At 45.9% G+C, this 10403-nt stretch overlaps 2 long non-coding RNA genes across 2 annotated transcripts in view; both read right to left on the bottom strand.

Moving 5' to 3' along the window:
- Positions 1-428, bottom strand: part of LOC145657114 (uncharacterized) — a 3544-nt gene extending 3116 nt beyond the window's left edge. The window contains exon 1 of the long non-coding RNA XR_014122965.1: positions 1-428. This exon is cut by the window's left edge and continues 802 nt beyond it. This is a non-coding gene — a long non-coding RNA (uncharacterized LOC145657114).
- Positions 429-544: 116 nt separating this feature from the next.
- LOC145657113 (uncharacterized) lies at positions 545-3621 on the bottom strand. The gene is made up of 3 exons (XR_014122964.1): positions 3025-3621; positions 2868-2892; positions 545-2310 (listed from the first exon to the last, which is right to left on the bottom strand). It is a non-coding gene; the product is annotated as an uncharacterized LOC145657113 (long non-coding RNA).
- Positions 3622-10403: the final 6782 nt, after the last annotated feature.

The raw sequence follows: 10403 nt of genomic DNA, 5'->3' as shown, positions 1-10403 counted from the left end.
TATTTAGATACCGGCCCCTTTAATCGGCCAAACCAGGATGGGGACGAGGGCTCGGCAAATTAGAAAGCAAAAGAGCCTCCCACACGACTGTGCGTGTGCATGTGTCTGCATGTGTGCACATGTGCCTACATCGATATGCACATTAGCGGGGGCGGCAGTGTCGCAGTGGCCGAAGCTACGCTTTGAGGGCCAATGACGAGCCCTTCAGGGTGGGATGAGCGAGCGTGGCATGGTGACGGCTCGTAGACGGCTGGTAGACGGGACTCCGCCTCTGATATACAGCGAGCCAAATATATATGGGTCATATTCCACGTCTGGTCAGGCAGTAAGGGAAGCCCATTCAAGAGACCCGGCCCTTACCACAGTTCTAAATATGCACTGGGTCGGAAAAGCTAATTAGGTCTGATTACAACCCGCTCATCCTGAGATCAAAGGGATCTCGCTCGCCCTCTCTCTCCCCCATTCTTTCTCTCTCTCTTTATTACTTCATCCCCCCCCCACCTCTGTCTGTCTGTCTTTGACTAAAGCCTGAAAAATATTCTAGCAATCTCTGCAACAGACCAATAGAAGACTGTTGCCGAGACAACAGTGTGATCGCGTTTCTGCAGCAGCGGAGTCTCAGACACGCTGTACATCCTCAGGTTCTCCGTCAGGATGCAGGGAAAGCCTAAATATCAACCTCCCTTCCACCCTTCCGCCAGCGAAAATAGCTCCCCCCCTTTTCCCTCTATGACCTTCAGGACACAGAAGTGACAGAAAAAAGCTGGAGAATGCGAGGGATGTTCCTGACCAGGGGCAAGAGGCTCAGCCAGCTCCTGCAGTACTTGGTAGAAGACAGCTGACCTCTAAATCCATGGTTAGATCAAGCACTGTGTTGACTCTGCTCACGCCTTGGTCAAAGCCTGAGTTTGAAAATAACGTTTTCATGGCACGCTTCCTGCTTCCTGTCATGCTGCGTGGGTTCACTGAGATGCAGTCAATGCGTTCCTTTCTGTCTGCATGTCACCGTCCATGTGGTGACTACAGAATATACGCAGAACAATCGTAACAGCTGTAACAATAAATGTATTCTAATATATACAGTACTCAGTTAGAGTTCATGAAATACATTTCTACTGAAAGACCCCCTTTTAAATCCTGAAACAATGCCCTTAAGGGTTTGTTATGAATACCATCAGTGCAGCAGATGTCAACGCAGCCGCTTGGCTGGATGCTCAGTCAACTACATGGTAACTGTCATTGCTGGACAGGTCGACCTCCCACATTGGTTTGCAAAACACCGGAAATGCTGCCAGCCAAAGAAACAGTTGTTCCACCACCACCCACAATGCCCACTTCAGCCTGCTCATGAAACATGTTCACATTCTGGTATGTGATTTTCATATATTTGCATGTTTTGCATAAAGTTTGAATGGAAACCCGTACTATCCTAGCTGTTGTGTAACTACTGCCTACAGGCAAAGTGGGCATTCAGTTACGCACCTCTGCAAGTGCCTCATTTAACTGTCTACAAACAAAAGGCAAACAGATCAGCAGATCAGAGGATCAGGCAGGTTGACAGTGCCACAGGGTCCTTCCTGGGATGTGTGTGTTCCCTACAGGTGTTAAAAGTGCTGAGTTTACTCCTGCCGGAGCGACTCCCACGAGACTTGTCCTCTAAAGCTGGAGCTCTGGCACAAGGGAAAGGTTACCAGCTCCTCTGAAAAGACAGTTCCCCTTTAAAAGGCGCTGAAGCAAACAGTGCATCTATCACAGGCTTTCTACGGCCATTTTCCAGGGACTCAACTCCGGTTCAGTTTGGGGCAGGGGCATTTATAAACAAAGCAACTTTTCACACATTAACAAGATGCTTTTAAAATCTCTTGAGGACTTGGCACACTTAACAGGTCTGACTGGCAGAGCTCTGAGTGCCAGCTACGGTCAGACAGCCCCTGCAAATGAGTACAGTATATACATTAAAGCATTTCGCCTTGTAAAGTGTCATTCAGTGACGGAGACCAGTGCTCCTAAAATCCTGGAGGTAGAGTTCGAGTAAACAGTGGACTCTCACCGTCTCCATCAGGCTCTTTGGTATTAAAGCCGGCGAAGACTTTGGGAAATGGCCACCAAGTGTTAAATGGGTGTCCGCATTGAACTTGCAAGTAAATATTTAGTAACTTGGGAGAAAGGCACAGGGAGGTGAGGGGAAATCCCCAAAACCCCACACACCAAAAAGTAATTACTCGAGAACTGCACATACAAGGCATATACTCATACGGTGGCCCAGACGTAACTGGTCTCTAGGCCAGGTGTTGTGATCATACAGAACAGCTGAAATAGACAGAAATAGTAAAATACAAGGGTCAACACCTGAAATGGACACTCAGTACTGCTAAAAATATTATCTGTTGTGCAATACAAGAACATATATTATTAACAGAACTTAAAGTTGCAATATGACAGAAATTAATAAGTCAGTAACCCAGTAACCAGGTTACTGGGAAATATTTTTTTGCCTGTGTCTTCCATACCTGTGCATCACATTCACATTCAGTCCCATCTAACATGTCAGCTATATCTATTTGTCATCATCCTTGTTTCAGAGGTAGCATATATTGTTTGTGCAACATTTTTTTTTGATCTATGGGTATAATGTTTTATTTGTTTGAGTGGTTTAATGAATCCTAGTAAATTACTAGCTGGATGACCATTCTGCTAGCACAAAATTTAAGAGGTCTCCACAAACTGACACAAACATGTATCTCAATGTGGCTGTGCTCTGGCAACATGGGTGCATTTGATAAAGGCTGTCCTGGAAATCAAGACTAACTTGCCTCTAACATTTATTCAGGGGGTCGGGTAGAGGTCACAGGGTTTGGGTGACTTACCGCACAACCTGCAGCTGAAGTTCCACTGAAAAAAAAAAAAAAAACCCATCAAGTTCTGGGAGAAAAGCACGTTTGGGCACCAAATCTGATTTGCACCAATGGAATATAGGGGTGACACATTTTAGCAGCATGTAACTATTCCAGGAATGTTACTTACTTTCCACAGTACAGCTCTTCGAATTGAAATAAGTTGTCTCTCCCAGTTTGGCATCAAATAGCACAGTCCGAGCCACACCATTACAGCCAGGATGCCAGGTCCGAGAGATGAAAGACTAACTGCACTGGGAGTCTTATTAAAGAAACATTGTAAATTGATATGCCGATTCCCCATATTTTGCATAACTTAGTCACGGGAAGCCACACCTCCGAGTACACACGAGAAAGAGAGTGAATGTGTGCATTGTCTGGGACTTCCAAAGCACAAAACAAACTTGCTAATAAAGATTACTAAGAAACCAAGCACTGATAATAGGCAAATCACAATAAAGAGACACCAGCCACGGATGGCTGGGGAAGTGGAATTCATTCCTCAATGCGTTCAGCCCGGCGCACCGTGGAGCAGGAGGTAACAGAGCATGGGCGGCTGTGAGGCAGGAGGCAAGCTCGGACACAAACGAAGCGTCTGCCTGGCCTCGGGCGGATGAGCAGCAGGTCATACCTGAGATATCTCGGAGATGGGAACGCTGGAATTCTCTGTGCGACTGGGCCTGGAGTCGGTGCCATGAGTAGGGGTGAGAACAACCGGGCTGAGCGGGCTAGGCGGTCTGGGAGCTCGTCGTGTCGGCGTTGGCTGCTGTTCTCTATGCTCTCGGTTACATATTTCCTAAGGGGCAGGCGGGGTGTGCTTTGATTCGCCTTTAGGGATGACTGCCTGCCTGCCCAAACAGAGGAAATAATCTCCGCTGGTTTTTTTCGCTGCTCGAGCAGCTTCTGACGCCTTAGCACAAGATTGGGGTCAAAGGGTCAGAAACCGAGCCAGGGCAGTGTCACCTTTGGGCCAGAGAAGGCAAGATCCTCTCTGTACAGGAACTCGGGCCAGGCAGTCAGTTAAGCGTGTGGCATGACCTGTCCCAGGGCCCCTCGGGACCCTAAGAGGTGCCAAAAGCCTGTGCGTGCAGACTTCACACAGCGCAGGCCTGGCAGTCCCTCTGAGCTTAGCGACAGGCTTGGTTTAATTACAGGCCTATGCGCCGACCTGAGTCTGACTGTCATGCTCAGAGAAGGAGAGATTTACTGTCAAAAATAAACGCTCACGGTCTTTTGTTTTAAATTACCTGAGATATCCGGTCTAGGAGGCTCCTGCTCCTCATCTCCCCTTTCACTCCACCTCTTTCCTTTCACAAGACTCTTTGTAAGTGGGAAGTTCTGTGCTGTGGAGATCTAGGTTACACTGTTGTCCTCTTCACGCTCGTCCCAACACTTACTGCGAGCCCCACCGTGGACTACGCCTCATACAAATCACACTACAAAACTGCCTTTGTCATACATCTGTTGGAGTTAGCGAGGTAGCTAATTCTCTCCAGATGCCCAATGGTCAATAATCTGTTAACGCAGCTCAGTGCTTAATGCCTTCTACTGTTTTGCTTCTCTTTTGCCTCCAGGCTCCCTAGAGCGATTCCGTTTCCCCACAGCACAAATGATCAGCCTCTAATACTATCCATGTTCATATGACTGTGCATTCCTCTGCACAATTAGTCCTCTCTTTCTACAGCCTATTGTAGTTAAATAACACCATATCCCAAATGCTATTATTGCGCCCCTGGACCTGCCCTATCCAACCATTTACTGCCGTAAATCAACCATTTAAACATGACAAACCAGTAGCATAAAATTACAAAGGCCACGGGGTTTCCTTCAGAAAGCGGCCCAGTCACAGTAAACGTGGGGAGGCATCCTCTGAACTCCAAAACAGGATTTAAGATAAGACAGAGAAACCCTAAATGACCTATTCCTTTCATGAGCGAAGGAGGGCCGCTTTCATTCACAAAACCGGATAGGGAGAAACCAGTCGCGGCGGCTTTCAGTCCAACACTCCCCCCACCCCCCACCCCCCACCCCCCAAGCAAGCCTCCCCCTCCACTGGTCGGTTTTGTAAGCATGTCTGTCGTTGGTTCCCACTTAGGCTTTCATGTGATTTCCTATCAAGTCCTAACGACATTTGGCTATTTTTATAAATGGCCGCTTGCCTATTGTCCGTTCTAACCTCAAGCTTTCTGGCTCCATAGCAAAATGAAACGCAGCACAGTAGTTTAGCTGTAGCAGGCAGAAGTAAAACCAGTCAGCTGACCGGCCTGTGGTGGCATAATGGGTGCGCATTAATGAAGAAAGCCACAGTCAAAAAGCAGAAGTAGAACAAAACCAGATTTGCATGTGCTAAGGCCCTATAGAAATGGACACATGCAAGGTAAAGCTTTTTTGCTTTTTTTTTAAAGTCAGCCAGAGAAATCTAAACTAAGTCAGGGACTTCCATTCTAATCCAGGGGCAACACAGGATCTGATCATGTAAAACTTCCTGTTAGCAAATCCCGTTGAAGTCACAAACGCTACCATCTGCTCAGGCCCCAACAGGCTACTTCTGACTCTTCCAGAATATTTTTTCCCACCATCTTTCCGATCCCTGTGTTTGCCTGCATAAAAACTAATGGAACCTTTTCTCTTTTTTCTTTTCTTTTCTTTTTTGACACAGCAAGCCAAACAAGTTCTATTTGGAAACAAGGTAGCTGCTTTCAAAGCTTCCCTGGGAGTGGCATGCCGATGGCAAAACAACCATGTTCCAACTTGTCACTCTGCTGTCACAGGGGAAAATGTAAACTGTTCACAGCTATGATTGAATCCCAGAGACAAGGGCTGAGCCTTGCACTGATCAGCAGGTGATTGAGTGTGGTATTTGCTGTTTGAGTCATGCTTAGGTGCTGTCAGGGCCTCTGGACGTTACCTGCAAGGCTGACTGGAAATGCGTCTAAGAGCATTTTCGCACAGGTTCACTGTCTCTGGGTCAACCCAGGATTAGGTTACATTCATTAATATATTGGGTCTAGTTAGGTTTCTGCAGAATATTAAAATGTCCTACCAAAAGCCTATGCAATTACAAATCTGATTGGTCAAAAACCTGCAGGAGGAAGTCTTGATTCATTTGCCAGGCTCATCATAATGCATGAATTAAGAACAATAAAAAAAACAATCGCCACTAAGACTGCAATCAACTTGCTTATTATGGTAATGCACTGATCCATGCAATAAAGAGTTACTCAAGAAGAAAGACATTTTCATAAAGATGAACACATCTTATGTACTAGATGAATTCTGCTCTTGGATACATTAAGGTGTATAACATTACAGGTGAGTCATTTTTTAAAATAAAACAACAAAGGCAGACACCAGTCACTTGACTGCTTAAAATCTGCAGCAGGGAGAGCGCCACATGTAGGGATCCCTTTAGAATGTGGCTACACATGAGTCTAACAAACGTGATGAGCAAAGTAGGTGAATGTGCAAGAGACACTCCAAAGTTGGGATGCTTTAAGGTTACTAAAGCATACTGCATACTGCAAACCTGGGTCCCATGGCATGTCGTTAAGGCTCAGACCATAAAACAGCAGCTCTTGTGCCATAAAGGGCAAAGTGGAAATGTCCAATGGCAAGCGGTGACGATTGAAAAGAAATGAAAATACCAGATTAAACAAACAAAAACAAAAGACGCAGTTCTTCAGTTGCATTCCTGGAGGTAAGAGCAGGAGGGGGGCTGGAGCCACTCGTTGCCCCAGCTCATCGTCTTTCACAGGGATGCGACGCATCACCGGGGCCTCAGCTGGAAATCAGATCCAATCAGATGTTCCCAAGGCTTTGAGATGGCCGGTAGAAGTCCCCCATTTGATATTTGATCAGACTGGCCGGCCTCTCTAACCCCCAACCCTGCTCGCCTGCTCTTTTTCCCTCTGCCTAATGGGAAGTAAGCCTTGTGGAATTCAGGACTCCTGTTACATGTACATGTGCTTGCCGTCTGGACAACGGCCTGCTTGCTCCCTCCTCCTCCTCCCCCTCCTCCTCCCTCCTGTCCTCTCTTTCCCTTGCTCATTTTGTCTCTTCTGTTCATCGATGCACTCAGCCAAATGTCGTTCCGCGCAACCCCGCCAACACGTAACCCAAAGCACATACAAAGTGCACGACTTGAGAAAAATCAGTTCCTCTTTGTTGCGTTTAAAACAGCTATGTGTGCCTTTTGCAAGCTGGGACACCCTTGAGTACCCGGCAGAGCACATGCCCGGCTTGCAGAAGGGCCATGTGTCATAGCCTAAGTATCTTATTGAAAAAGATTACATACCAAAGGAGTTTTTCTTAGCTCTCGGACAGGTCTTTTCCTTTATATAGGTCAGCTTAACATCAACAGAAGACTCCAACTTCTCTTGGCTAAGGTCATTATCAAGCCGCCCGAGTAAACTTTGCATCATTTTTATACAGAGGATGATATTGCATTGTATCAAATGCTCAAGTTCAATACAGTGCATTCATCAGCGGTGTTTACAGAGAGGCGCGCAGCCTAGCAAAGTTTAGATTTTCCATGAATGGGACAAAGGCACTTCTAAAACAGTAACAAAACTTTTCCGTAGGCCATCATATGAAGATTCCCAGCTGTTGGTGAAATTGTGCAGCCTTTTTTCAAAATGATAAGACGCAACAGGATGGAAACCATGCAGAGATGCAGTGGGGCTTAAGGCTCTGAGGCCGCTCCCAGACGTCATGATAATCTTCTCTAACAAAAGCTAAGAAAAATTGCCCCCTCCTCTGTTGCTGTCATATCATGGACGTGCAGCTGATCTGAATCTTGTGCTGTTTGGGCCAGACTGTTCCACGTAGCCCCGCTACAGCCTTTGCCTTGCCTCTGCATGTGTCCCTGATTAGCAGGGCCTTTCCGGGGAAAAGCTGCCTGTGCTCTTCTAGCGTCTCCACCCGTTACGGGCGAGGACACTGTGGAGTTCATGTGGCCCTGCGCTGACGGACGTGTGACGTCAGATTCAGCTCTGGAGATCCACGTGTGTGTGGAGCTTGGGTTTCCTCTAGGCTCTGGGCCATTGATAGGTCCTGCGGTCATGTGAGGTTCTTTTCCTGTCACGAGCTGCAGCTCATTGACAGGTCACTCCAAACCAGCAGGCTCACTGGCAGTCTGAGGTGACCTCTGTGTCTTCCGAACTGGGGGAATTAATCATACTCTAACCCAAATTGTTCTAACCATAATGCAAAAATTCTGCATGTGTGGGGAGGCAAGAAAGATTTTAGCCACAATTACTTTGATAAACGTCCCAAAGTATCTACCGTCCACAAACCCCAAACAACAAGCTTCTCTCTGTGAGGCCATCTCTAACAGCCTGTGGGCATGAAGCATATTATAGCGCGCACACACACACAGACACACACAACTGTTTCTTCCCACAGCACCATTCCACTCATTCAGGGTCACTGGACTGTTTCAGGGTGTCTCATAGAAGCATGTCTGAAGTGGACCCCTCTGCGCACAATTTGAATAACTTCCGGCCACTTCAAGCATGACCCTAAGGGTCAGAGTTGAATGGTCATGGTAACGAAGGCTCATCAAAAATGGCACTAACACACTTCTCAAGGGTAAACTTTTGACAAGCTAATCACTATGCAAACCAACCAACTATAGTATAGTTGGTGTGTGCAAACATTTATACAATGCACCAACATAGGATATGACATTGGAATTGCAGCAAAACGTATTCAAGGTATACATGTTGGGTATGCAAGTTGAAAGCAACATCCAAGACAACATTTCTAATCTCTACTGAGACATTATAAATGCACACGCATGAACTGCATGTGCTGGAGGCTTTAATGAAGCCTTACTATATTTGTATGTGTAAAAAGCAAATCTAGAACTCAGAAAACACAGTAAACATGGACTGTTGTGATGCTGATTTCAGTTTTAATGACTGGGCAGAAACCCAGAATACCTTAGAAGGTCAATAAGAACGCTTGATCATGAAATTCTCAAACAAAATGCATGGGGGATTGCTTGTATAGCAATTCTTGTCACGGTTGCCTTGACACATTACTGGGGAGTGAGGAGTAGAACGTTCTGCTTGAAGAGTTGCATGAGAACGTTTGGTCCATGGGAGCTCCTGATTCATAAAGCCCAAAGGACAGGGGAAGGAAACATGGTCACCACTGCTAAACTTACTTCCCTTTTCTGATCTCTCGCTGTTAGAAACTCACAGTGGAACTGGAAAATAACTGTAGAGTTCCCTTGGTTTACTGACAGGAGAATGTTTTTGCTCTGTGGTTTGAACCAATGTCTGGCCCAGTGACAGATGCAGTAAAATAATCTTGCTCTTTAAACACACACAGACATAGCAACGCTGTTAGGGCAAGGCAGAGGCAGGGACTTCTGTCACTGAGCCAATCAAAGAACAGGACAGGCAGTCAAGTTACATCACTTCCTCTCATCCACCAATCATTGCAGTGTCACTCCCTACACCATTCACAAAAAGCTCCAGGCACCTTTCTTATGACTCAGTTGTTCTTTACTGAAACTATTGTGCAATCGTTTTAAGGGAATCAGGAATCAGGAACTGAGAAAAGCTAAAATTGTGCATGCGCCCCAGAAAGATCTAATTTAACCAATTAAAATAACAAGACAACTGTCTGCTCAGCAACTGCATTCTTTCTCTTCAGACCACAGTTTCAAATATAAAATTTAAATACCAAATATGCAAATATGCAATATGCAACATTTAAGAGAAAGCTGTCTTTGGTGTGAACTTTATCAATAACTGCTTTGCACTTTACTTTAGATTCATTATATTAGGATATCAGGATGTATTATTTTGGGGACATTTCTAAATGCAGTGCAATAGTATTCTATAGTATGTTAAATGCTGAATTGCAAACACTTTGCAGGAAGTGACCTTAACAGGATGGTCTCTCATTTTAATTTCCTTTGTTTCTGGGAGAAAACCTTTCTAAAAAACATTCAACATCTGTGATTTTCCTCAGAATTAACTGAACCAGCACAGCGCAAGGAATAAAGCATGCTTCTGGCCCTTTCTCAGCAGCAGGTGGGAGTTCACGTAGTCTTTACAGGATCAGATCTCTTTGCTGGGTTTCTATCAAAATTGGAAGCCTCTTCCTTAGCACTGTCTGGCCCGCTTATGCAACACATCCTACCCCCCTTGAAAAAAGGGGTGGGGCTGGGTTTCTCGTCGGCATGGCAGCCCTGTGAATACGGAATCCATAGGCCTGATGTGGGCTGATGCTTGGAAAACCAGAACAGCCTTGGTGGGCAATGATCTCAAAGACATACGCACAGCAATTCTGGAGGCACGGTGTGCAGGCACACACTTGAAAACAGACAGATTGGCCGATAATCGTTCCACTGAGTGAAAACTGATGGTCTTAAAGCATTGCTGCTGTGCAGTGCAGTGGAAAGCTGGGGAATATTATATCTCCTTCAATCAGTACGTAAACTTCCAGTAAGGAGGAAGACATGGAGGAGGGAAAGAAAATATAGGGGCAGAAAAA

The sequence above is a fragment of the Electrophorus electricus genome, chromosome 3, assembly GCF_041902795.1.
Source record: "Electrophorus electricus isolate QZ-2024a chromosome 3, ASM4190279v1, whole genome shotgun sequence".
NCBI classification, from domain to species: Eukaryota; Metazoa; Chordata; class Actinopteri; order Gymnotiformes; family Gymnotidae; genus Electrophorus; species Electrophorus electricus.
This window is presented reverse-complemented; position numbering and strand designations above follow the sequence as displayed.